This window comes from Dipodomys ordii, unplaced genomic scaffold (assembly GCF_000151885.1).
Source record: "Dipodomys ordii isolate 6190 unplaced genomic scaffold, Dord_2.0 Scaffold206, whole genome shotgun sequence".
Taxonomy (NCBI): domain Eukaryota; kingdom Metazoa; phylum Chordata; class Mammalia; order Rodentia; family Heteromyidae; genus Dipodomys; species Dipodomys ordii.
The window spans coordinates 1,771,934-1,784,818 of NW_012267422.1; positions in this window are offsets into that span (position 1 = coordinate 1,771,934).

Sequence of the window (12,885 nt, forward strand, 5' to 3'; positions counted from 1 at the left end):
TATATAAACCATACTTGTCCTGAAATTTTTATTTAATATTAAATTATGGACAGTTTATTAGGTTACAAAAATTATTTGAAAATATCATTAACTATGTCTGTGTGCTGTTCCAACAAATGAATGCATATTTCTCTGACTATCAAGCCCTTAGATTTTTTTCCAAGCATGTTTTATTATAAATTCTTCTCTGAACACAATTGTGTATAAATCTGTCCATAGTCAATTTATCTGTCTAGAAACAATCCCCAGAGGTATAATCGTTGGACATTGAAATGTTATGATTTGCCGTATATATGAATTTCTAAATCAAGATCCTGAGGCCAAGTAGAAAATTGAATGCTGTAATTGTATTATTTCTTTCTGTGCACACTTATCCTAGAGCTTGAACTCAGGGCTTGAGCGCTGTCTCTGAGCTTCTATGCTCAGGGCCCACACTTTGTCATTTGAGCCACAGTTCCACTTCTGGCTTTTTGGTGGTTAATTGGCGATAAGCATCTTGCAGACTTTACTGCCCTGACTGGCTTTGATCCTAGCAATGGTTTTATTTTTACCAGGAATATTTACTAACTGTGGAAGAAATACTAGAATTTATAGCGTTTGAACAGAGTATACATATCCTCCGAGGAATCAGAGGAGAGAAAAGACAAGATTAAGAAGTACAGAAGGTGAATAGTATTTTCAGTAAGAATACAAAATGTATTTAGGAAAGATACATATCAAAATCCCAGAACCGAAATAAAAATAGTATAAATTAAAAGAACAAAATATGATCTTGACATTAGATTAAACATAGCTGAAAGATTATTCATGTAAAGAAAGCTAAGATTATTACCTAGAATATTATCCAGAATGTGATATAAAGAAATAGCTGGATGGAAATAACAATGAGAATATGACTTTTAGGATCAAGGTATCTAAGACATTAACTGACCCCTCTTATATCAACAAAGGATTTTAATGTCTGTTAAGACATTAGCTGACCCCTGTTATATCAACAAAAGATTTTAACAAATGGACTGGAATGAAGATTATATAAAATTAGTATACAAAGGTCACTAAGAAAATAAATGCCCCCACCACCATGAACTCAATAGAATACAATCACTAACAAATTATACGTAGAAGAGGATTCAAATTTCCCAAGTTCCCACGTCATATTATTTAAAATCTACAGCTTTCTGGGCGTGGGTAGTTCATGCCTGTAATCCCAGCTACTAAGGAAGCTGAGATCCTAGGATCATGCTTCAAAGCCTGGGAGGAAAGTCAGTGAAACTTTTTTAATTGTAAAAATGCTGTACATAGGGGTTACAGTTACATGAGCATGGAGTACATTTCCTATTGAGCATTGTTGCCTCCTCTTTAACCTACCATCCTTGTCTCCCACTTCCACAACTACCACTCCCCTCCCCCCATCCCCAGCCAAAGTTGTGAAGTACATTTTCAACATAGTGTTTTGTACATCTCATTGTTACAAAGGGTCAACCTGTATCCTTATTTAAGTATTTTGTTTTTCCCTTCCCCTCCCCTAATTAGCAAAGTATATATACAAGATGCAGGGTACCAACATCAAATACAGTGAAAATAGGGTTATACCATGTGGGAGGAACATACAAAGCAGCAAAAAAGTCACATGGTACATTATAAATACATTAGAAACAATAGCAAGAAAGAAAAAAGGTATTTGTGTGAGACTCTTATCTCCAATTAACCACCACAAAACCAGAAGTGGTGCTGTGGTTCAAGTGATGAGTGTTAGCCTTGAGCTGAAGAGCTGGGGGACAGCGCCCAGGCCCAGAGTTGAAGCCCCATGACAGACAAACAAACAAACAAACAAAACTCTTTACTGTAACTCATGCTCCCATTTGAGAGTCAAGCTCAGCAAAGAATGTAAGGAAAAAATTCCTTCCTTTGCTTTAGCAAAATAGCAATTTGACATTTTTCAATGCTGTGTTGCAGAATCAAGGCCAAATTAAATCCGGTTGTTTCCTCAAAAAGAAAAAAAGAAAAAGAAAAATCTACAGCTTTCAATAAAGAAACGAGAAGCAATGGTTTGGGAGAAAATATGATGCAAGAATATAAACTACAGATTTGTCATTCAAGTTTTTTTTTCTTTTTTGTATTTCTTTTATTGTAAAAAATTCTGTACAGAGGGGTTACAGTTACATGAGTAAGGTAATGAGTACATTTCCTATGGAGCACTCATTGTTACCTCCTTCTTTGTTTTTCCCCCTCCTATCCCTTCCCTCCCCACCTCCCCAACTCCTCCCTCGCTCCAACCACTGAAATTGTAAAGTTCATTTTCAACATAGTGTTTTGTACATCTCATTGTTACAATGGGTCAACCTATATCCTTATTTCAGCATTTTGTTATTTCCCTTCCCCTTCCCAAATTAGAAAAATGTATATACAAGATGCAGGGCACTGGAATCAAATACAGTGAAAACAAGGGTTATACCATGGGGGAAGAACATAAAAAAGAAACAAAAGAATCACATAGTACATTATAAATACATTAAAAACAACAGCAAGAATGATAAAAACCACTTATGTTTCTGTTTTGGGGTTCATTTTTCTTACCATCATCTTATATGCTCATATGTATATAGCATTTGACCTTTTCTGGGTGTCCTAGACATATACTAGTTATTGTAAATAAGGGAAACCATGGGACCTATGTTTCTTTGAGTCTGGCTTACTTCACTTAATATAATTTATTCCAAGTCTTTCCATTTCCAGCAATCCCACTTTTGGACATTTACCCAAACAATCACAAACAAGGCTATACTAAAGCTACCAGCACAACTATGTTTATTTGCAGCATTATTTACCATGGCTAAGATATGGAACCAACCTAGATGCTCCTCAGTAAATGAATGGATCAAGAAAATGTGATGTGTGTGTGTATGTGTGTGTGTGTGTGTGTGTGTGTGTGTGTGTGTGTGTGTGTGTATAATGGAATTCTATGCCTCTAACAGAAAGAATGACACCACCTATTTGTAGAAATGGAAAGACTTGTCATTCAGGTTTTAAGGCAATAAGAAGATCGGCACTTACCATAGTAATATTACTCAATATAACTCAGCATTTGAAAATATTTGGTTGCCATAGCCAGCCCAGTTTAAAGGTAGAAATACCAAAGAGCTACTGAAATTACCAATCAAGGATCTAATTTTGTATACAAGTAGATGTTGGTAATAAAATGGGAACTATAAAAACCAGATGATCTGGGAATGCGCAGGTGACAGAAGGATAAAAATGGTAAAAATCTATTACCGATAAAGAGAACAACCAGTAGAAATCATTATAGGAAATATTGATAACAAGAACCAAAATAAGGATGCTTGGATAACATACATATCAATAAAATTAACTGGAAAAATCAGATTAGATCAAGTTTGAAAATTAAATTTCACACTGAATTGAACATCTTTCTTACACTTTAAGTCATTATGTTCTTCGAGAATACCAAAATTAAAATGTGGGAAAAAATAAAGCCACCCACATAAAACATCAAAAAGGTTAAAAAATCAGTTATTAATGGAGAAGTGCGAATTGTGAGGTAAAATCATCAATCACAAGTCAAAAAGATACTTCTAAATGGCAATACTTCTAAAGTGAAATTACAAGAATTCTAAAATCTCTCCCCCCCAATAAAGCCCCATGTATATCTTGTCACAGTAACAAGATATTCAGTATGAATTGTAATTAATAAATGATCTGACTCAATTTCTGACTTTTCATTCTAACAGCGTACAAGTCGTTTGCTGCCCTTTCTATATCTTGCTCTGAATGTGTGCAAGCTGATCTAAGAAACAGTGTGGTACAGCCTCCTTTGGTGATAGTGGGAAACTTGAAGTATGGGAGCTCCAGTTCTGTGCTCTTCTCAGCCTGTGGGAATTTTGATCCAGATCCTTCCATCCTTCCATCTTCTCACTACACTGAAAGCTAACTGAGCCCCTCTTTTGCCTTCTTCCCAATATGTTTTGAGACCTGCTGAAGATTCTGGCCTCATCTCCCAAAGAAATTCCATGATGAGAGAAGTAAACCTTTTGAACTTTCATGGCACCTATGTAACATTATTCATGTTGACATATGAATCAGAGATACTACATCAAAGTCCTACAGATGATCTAAGCAGACACAGCCTGTTATGTTGGATTTTAATCTGTATCTCTTAGCCCACATAAATAACCTGTATCTCTTAGCCCATAAATGAAGTATAGTATAAATAGGTATATCTAAGCTTAATGCATATATGTGTTTGGTCATACACTCATGTTTTATGGATTTAGCCATATATAGATATAAACATCTATACTTATGTAAGTGCTTATAGTTTTTTATATTATATAAGTATGTGTGCATATATATGTGCCAATATTCTTATAAAGCACCAATAATGCCCTTTATAAATAAAGTATATGCCTTCTTCTCTTTTATGTTTTAATTTTTTTGTAAAGGTGATATACAGAGGGATTACAGTAACATAAGTCAGGTAATGAGTACATTTCCTGTTGGACAGTGTCACCCTTTCTAAGTTTTTCCGCTCCTGACTCCCCCCCAATTGTATACTTCATTTCCAACATAGTGTCTAGTGAGTATCACTGCTGAATTGATTCGCCCTTTGTCCCACCAGCTCTTGTGTTTTCCCTTTCCTCCCCAAATCAGATAAACTTATATACAAAACAAAGGGTACAGAAATAAAAAAAAACTAACAAAAGGGAATAAACCAAAGAAAAAAGGAAAGAGGAAAATATGAAGTGCAAACAGTGTACTAGAAAAACTTTGTTTCCATTTCTTAGAGTTTATTTTGATAAGCATCATTTTATATGATTGTATGCACATAGCTATTGAGCCCTTGTGATCCTCTCCTAAGAATAGTTTTCTTTGTTCTCACTGTGTGAACATTCAGAGTGCTGCTTAATCATGCATCAATTATTTGGTGTTTGACTTCTTTTAAGCACCAAATGAACACTTAAACAATCATATTGTAGAGTATACCCATACATTAAAAAAAGCAACGGGCTGGGAAGGTGGCTCAGTGGTAGAGTGCTTGCCTTGCATGCATGAGGCCCTGGATTCGATTCCTCAGCACCACATAAGCAAAAAAGAAAAAAGCTGGAAGTGGTGCTGTGGCTCAGGTGGTAGAGAACTAGCTTTAGCTGAAGAGCTGAGGGACAGTGCCCAGGCCCAGAGTTCAGGCCCCATGACTGGACACCCCCACCCAAAAAAAAGCAACAAAAATTCTAAAAAACTGAGTGCTCTATTATTTGATACTGAATAAAACTTAGAAATTAGCAAGAAATAAAGAATGTACATACCATAACTCATTGGGAAATCAGCTTCAGTAGTTTCATTGTTGTTAATTTTGAGGTGAGGTTTCACTAGACATCTCATGTTGGCCTTGGATTTATGACCTTCTTGCTTCAGCATCCTAAATATTACAATTGATAATAGGCCTGCACAACCATGCCTATCTAAACTTTTCCTATTTTTCTCCTCTTTCCATTTGTTTTAAAGAAGGATTAAATCATGATTAAATTTAAAGAAGAGTTGAGTTATGAATTCCCCAAACAGTATGTTTTGTACTTCCTTGTTTAGGAAGAGGATGAAAATATTGAAATATAAGTGTGATTTGGCATGGTGACACAATGTAATTCCAGATAACTCATGAGTTTGTAACTCCAAGTCAGCTTGAGTTTACATAGGTTGTGAGACCCTGTTTCAAAAAAACAAGAACAGCAACATAAACACTTCCAAAAATCTTTGGACATAAAAACTTTTGATAGTTTGAATGGGCATTCAACAATTTTTCAAAGGCTAAGTGTGAATCTCGAGTAGGCTACTTCTTGAGCATTTGTCTCTCAGTTCCAAATTCTTTCCATATCTTTTCTGTGGTCCTGGATCTGGCATTCTTTAGGCCATCACATTTCTTTGCTTTTGCCATCTGTGTTTCCTCTGATGCTTTGGCAGCAGGGGTCAGTCAAGCAAGACTCTAATCTTGGAGGGAAGAAAGCAGTTGGTACTTCGTGTTTCCTCTCTGTGCCTTTGAGTGTCATCAAGTTATTGATCCTCGACGTTGGGGACAATAGTTCTTTCCAGCCAGCAGTTGATTTCAGGTGGAAGGCTTTCCTTTGACAGCTCCAGCATCATTGTGCCCATTGGGAGTTATTAAGACAGTTGAATGATGCTTCTTCCTTAGTGGTTTACATCCCAGCTCAATGGACTCCATCTTCTCAGGTACCAGTAATTACCAAACGGCATCTCTGCCTCAGATATATGGGGTTTAACTCCTTAGGGCTTCTCCATTCTTTCCCTCAGTCCTGAGGATTGTCGTTTCCAATTGTAGATACTTCCATTATTCACTTAGCATCTTGTATTATTGCTATTCATAGTAGCAGTTCATTTTTCTCTTCCCAGATACCTTGTTGACAATGGTTTGTACTAAATTCTTGCTTTTAAAATAATTACTAAGCTTTCTGTTTCTTTGATGAAGAGTTCTTCTGATACCAACCTCTTCTAATCAAAAAGGCCAGGTTTCTATATGTGGACCAAGCAACTACTTTTCCTGGTGGCCTGAATTTTACATGCAAATTACGTTAACGCCTATAATCACCGATTCTCCAATGACTTTCCCCCAGAGAGTCATCTCATTTAATGATGTCACCTTCTTCTATTGGAAAAGTCAGAGCTCATGTGCCAGGTCTTATTCGCTTACAAAAAATTTTCAACACCAAAGTAAATTTGATTAACCAAATGCCCTTTCTCTGATTATTGTAGATGACTGAGAGCTATAATATGGTCCCGAAAACATATTCCCTGAAAGTATTGCTCAATTATGTGGTTTAATTTTGGCTCAAATAGCACAGTAGGTAAATGAATGCTTTTGTGGTTTGAGGATAATTAATTTCCTTGCTTTCTTTGCTTATGAAGACAATCATAAATCTCAAAAGAAAAACACACATTTATATATTTTTAAATAGAAGATTCTCAAGTAATTCTTTTGCTAATGTGATAACATAGTGTGATAATATTGGATTTTCAGTTTCTTTTTGTTTATTTGTTTGTTTGTTCTTGTGCCAGTATTGGGGCTTGAACTCAGGGCCTGGGCAATATCTCTTAGCAGTTTTACTAAAAATGGAACTTGAGCCACTTGAGCCACAGTTCCACTCCTGGCTTTTTGATGTTTAATTGGAGATAAGAGTCTCATGGACTTTCCTGCTTTGGCTGGCTTTGAACTGCACTCTAAGAAGTTAATTAAGCTGGGCACTGATGGCTCACTCCAGTAATCCTAGCTACTCAGGAGGCTGAGATTTGAGGATCGCAGTTCAAAAACAGCCTGGGCAGGAAAGTCCATGAGACTCTTATCTCCAGTTAACCACCAGAAAACTGGAATGTCACTGTGGCTCAAGTGGTAGAGCACTTGCCTTGAGCTGAAGAGCTCAAGGACAGCATCCAGGCCCAGAGTTCAAACATCATGACCAAGGAAAAAAACCCAAAAATTAATTATTTATGTCTATAAAAATATAAAATATATAATTTGAATTGCTGTAGAATAATTATAAAGAATTTGAATGTTCTCCCCCCACACCCTGCAATTTATCTGGTAGTCTATATTCTACAGTTTGAGAGCATGGATTAAATTCCTTTTATTTTATAATTATTTATATTATAAAAATCATACAAAATATGCTATATTGTAGTATACAATCTGAATATTGGTGTTCTTCCAGAATTCAGATGTTGAAACCCAATTCTCAATATAATGCATTAAGAGATGACACCTTTGGGAGGTAATTAGCTTGTAAGGATCTGTCCCTCAAGAACAAAATAATTGTCCTTATGAAAGAGCCCAAGGGATGTTGTTTGACCCTTCAACCATGAGAGGATCACAAGAAAGATCAATCTATGAAGCAGAAATCAACCCCTCACCTGACAATAAATCTGTTAGTACCTTTACCCTGGCATAAGGAACTGTCAGAAGAAATTTCTGTCATTTATAAGCTCTGGAGTTTATGGAATTTTTGTTTTAACAGCCTAAAGAGACTAAGATAACATTCATGTGTATGTTTGTGCAGATGTGTGTATATATTGTCTATATGTATATTAGTCTGTATTTATACAAACCTATAAATACATCTTTAAATATACATTTTCACTAAAATTTGACTTCTCTTACTTACCTGATATATAGGCATAGCATAGTTGCTTTTATCTGCGTTCATGGAATTTCATCGTTTTCTTGTTTCATTATTTTCTTTAGCAGCTTTATTGAAATTAGTTCCCATTTGATAATCTTCATTAAAGTGTATAATTGTGTAAGGTTTGTTGTATTTATATTCTTAGCAAACAATAATCATAATCAAAGAACAAGAAATCTCAAAGTCCCTTTGCTCTTCTTTATAATATCTCTCCAATGGGTCAGGCAGGCAATGATGTAACTTCTATCTGTATAGATTAGCTTAAATATTCCAGAATTTATAATCTGTAATATTTTGGCCTACTTTCATTATCTTCCTTTTGTTGTTTCATTGTTTTTCATTGTCTTATTATCTTCCTACTTTCATTGTTTCTTCCTTATTCCCATTTTCTGTAAGTAGAAAGCTGGTCTTCTCCAACTACTTTTATCCATAATATGATCCTATATACCATTGTTTAGAGTACATCCTACACACTATATATCCTTTATTTTATTTTACTGAAAATATGCGCTAGTTTGTTTTACAACTTTGGCTTGTGAGCTACTTACATTGTGTCAGTTAACTTCCAAATATTTGAGAATTTTCCAGGTAATTCTTTTATAAATTTAATTTTGATTTGATTCAATTGTTAAAGTATTACACAGGAATTCATTCCATATGAATTTCTTAAGATTTTTATGGCCCTAGATGATGTTCTATCTTGGTTAAATATCACATGTGCATTTGAAAATAATGTGTAACTTGTGGTTACATTTCCTTAAGGTCAGGCTGATTAATGATATTATTTGGGTCTTCTATGACTTTACTGATTTTCTACCTACCTTCTATCAATTTCTTAGAGAGGAGTGTTGGAAGCTCTAGTTATAACTGTGGACTTGTCTATTTTCCTAATCTATTCTTTCAGTTCTCATTTCTTTGTTTGGAAGCTATATTGTTAAACATATTCCTTGTCTAGCTCCTTCAGTCTCCATGATGAATTAGCCTACAATCTTTATGAAAAACCTTTTTGTTCCTGACTTCAGTGGTGATATTGATGCCTCTTTTGTCTAATATTAACATTGCCTCTTCAGCATTGGAATAATTAGGGTTCATGTATTAAAAAACTTTTCATCTCCTTAATTTTTATAGTTTTCCATCATTTTAAGAAATTGACTTATCTCCATCTTTGTAATTAAAATTCTGTATGGTAGACAGCTTGTTAAAAAAAACCAATTATGACTTTCGGTTGGGCTGGTTGCCAGTTACACATTTAATATTATTGTCAGTATTATTCTATTACTTGTACCATTGTGCTATGTATATTTGGACTGGCCTACCCATTCTTTTCTTCTCTTTCCATCTTCTCCTTCTTTTACTATATTAACTGTTTTTGTATAGTCCCTCTTGCTGCCACTATTAGCTCATGGATTAATTCTCTATTTCTAATGTTATTTGGAATTCTAACATTTACATTTACTGTTTTATGGTGTGTGTGAGAGAGACAGAGAGACAGAGAGACAGAGAGAGACAGAGAGAGAGACAGAGAGAGGAGAGAGAGAGAGAGAGAGACAGAGAGAGAGACAGAGAGAGAGAGAATGTGTGTGTGTATATGCTACTCCTGGGGTTTGAACTAAATCTTTCCACTTTCCCTGGATATATTTGCTCAAGGTTTATGCTCTACCCCTTGAGCTACACCTTCACTTCTGGCTTTTTTCTGGTTAAGTAGAAATAAGAGTTTCATGGACTTTTTTGCTTAGACTGGCTTAAACCATAATCCTCAAATCTCAGCCTCCTGAGTAGCTAGAATTACAGGCAATACCTTCCAGTGACCAGCTATACATCTAATTTTAATAATTTATCTACAAATAATAATGGTACTTTCTAGCCATGTAAGAGATTTATAATATTAACTGCCTTTCCTCTATCCTTTGTCATAATTTGGTTACATACTTTCCTTTTATATATGCATAATTTTGTAATACTGCTTTTGTTTTATACACTCAATTTTGTCTTTCAGAGAAATCAAGTATAAGTATATTCATTTTAAACTTATCATTTTGGAGGGCTCTATATTTATGTGGATCAAGGCTACTTTCTAATATTCTACTTCTAATGAACTTTAATGTTTCTTCTCACAGACATGTTTTGGGAATACATTTTATTAGTATTAAAATTTTGTTTGTTGTTTATTTTTTGAGAAATATTTTTTGTTGGATTCAAGTGCTAAGATAATGTGTTTCTGCTGGAACATGTTTCAATTGCTAACATGTCACTCTAGAATCAGATTTAAAGTCTACAGTTATTCTTATGTTTTATTCTGTGAATAAATATCCATTTCCTCCCCTTAGATTACTTCAAGTTTTTTTTTACTTGTTAATGGTTTTCAGAAAGTTTATCATCATAAGCTTCAGTGTCATTTTATAGTAACTCATTTATCTCTATATCTAACAGTTTATAGGTTTATCATATATGAAGTACTTGCTGCCATTATTGCTTTAAATAAACTTTTTTCCCACTTGTAACACTTCTCCTGTCACTATAATTATGTGTAAATTAGACTATATGATTTCTGTATTTTTTCCAGTATTTTTTCTCTGAGTGATCCTGTTAGGATGGTTTCTGTTGCTGTGTTTCTATGTATTTTTTAACATCTGTAGGGTAATCTATTAATTCATTTGCCAATTATAAGAATTCCACTGACTGCTAAATGTCACTATCAATGTACTTTTTCAACATGATTTTAAAAAAATTATGGAGCACAATTTTATTTTATTTTTTTCTAATTTCATTATGTCTGATAAAATTTATTTATATTATCTTGTATGTTTCCTGCTTATCACTTTCAGCTTCTCAGTTTCTACTTAAGCTTTTAGCTTATTTTATGTTTGGCAATTTTTGCTTAGTACTGAAATTGTGCACCTTACTTATTTGAATGCTGGAGTTTGTTGCACACTCTCGGTTGAGTTGTGTCTCTTCCTCTCAATTTGTATGTTGAAGTCCTAACCATTAGTACTACAGGATGTTTCCTCATTAGGGAGAAGGACCATTGCAAATGTAATTACTGAAGATGAGGTTATACTGGAGTAATGTAGGTCTCTCATCAACTAAAATTACTGTCCTTAGGAAGGAATTAGACACAAGCATGCCTATAGAGAGAGCATCATAGATGCATGAATATGACCATCTCCAAGACTGAGAAAGACGCCTGGAACAATACTTTTCTCATAGCTCTCAGAAGGAAGCTAACAGCTGATCTCAGATCTCCAAACTCCAAAATCTCTAAGACAGTACATTTCTATTATTAATCTACCTAGAATAGTTTGTAGCACTTTGTTATAGCAGTCGCAACAAACAAATAGAGTGCATTCTATTAAAGATGATCAAGTCAGATAAAGCATGTCAAGATTAGTTTGGCCATTTTTTTTCAGATTTTTAATCTTTGGGAGAGGCAGCAGTTTAAATCTAGTTTCATTTTATTACTAAGACACTACTTCTTAGTTGACTGCACTAAATACTTCACTCTCTGGCATGTTAAAACCGAGACACCATGTGTGGCTCTGGAAACTATTTTATCCATAACTCACAGTCCTTTGTGTAGATGCATGGAGTTGTATGTGTGGGTATGCATACATAGTGTTACTTTCAGTGAGGAAATCATAGGGACCTCAAGTTAGTTTCCTGGAACTGTATCTTTTTTACAGCTTTTACTGCTGGCAATAGAAATACATTGCAAATTCTGTTTGCCTGAGCCTTCCCAAATTCTTAAATCTACCTTTCAACTCATCTCAGTTACAACTGATATTTAGAATGAATATTCGTATTGAGTATGATGTAACTATGCTTTATCCTTATTGTCTGGGTATTTAAAATCCAAAATAATCTTAGGCCATGTTATTAATAGCAAAATAGCTGGGCACTGGTGACTCAGGCCTGCAATCCTAGCTGCTCAGGTGGCTGAGATCTGAGGATTATGTTCAAAGCCAGCCCAGGCAAGAAAGTCCATGAGACTCTTATCTCCACTTAACTACCAAAAAGCCAGAAATGACATTGTGGCTAAAGTGGTAGTGTGTTAGCCCTGAACAACAAAAGCTCAGGAAAAGCACCCAGGCCTGCAATTCAAGCTACAGGAATGGAACCAAAAAAAAGGTCTTTATATGTTTGCTGATGTACACTTTGGCAACCATGTTTTTAATTGACTGACATATCACCTGAATAGACTAATGTATTAGACAGCTCAAGCTGTTTATGCAACATCAAGTATAAAGAAGACTAAAAAATACTTGAAAAGTATAAATTGATGGAAATAGAATAGTATATTGATAGAGTAATTATATTTCTTTGGACTGTTCAGAAAGTGCTATCAGAAGTACAGGCTTGGATATTACTATTCTGACATGACATTTGCATGGCAACTACTAAAAATATAAAATAATACAAAATATATATAAAAATATAAAATAAAAATTATAAAAATTTATAAGTTAGAGTTATAGTGACACTGAAAAAATTCAATTTTTTTTAGGGTTAGTGTTTTAAACCTTGAAGATTTATTCTTTATGGTTTGTGCTTAACACTTACCCTGCTGAATACATGATAATTTGTTTTAGTAAATGGAGTAAGACTGCTATCTGTAGGATTTGTAATTTCTTTTCCTTGATAGTTTTATGAACTTTGTAAAACTACTGTGCTCATTAAAACATCTTAT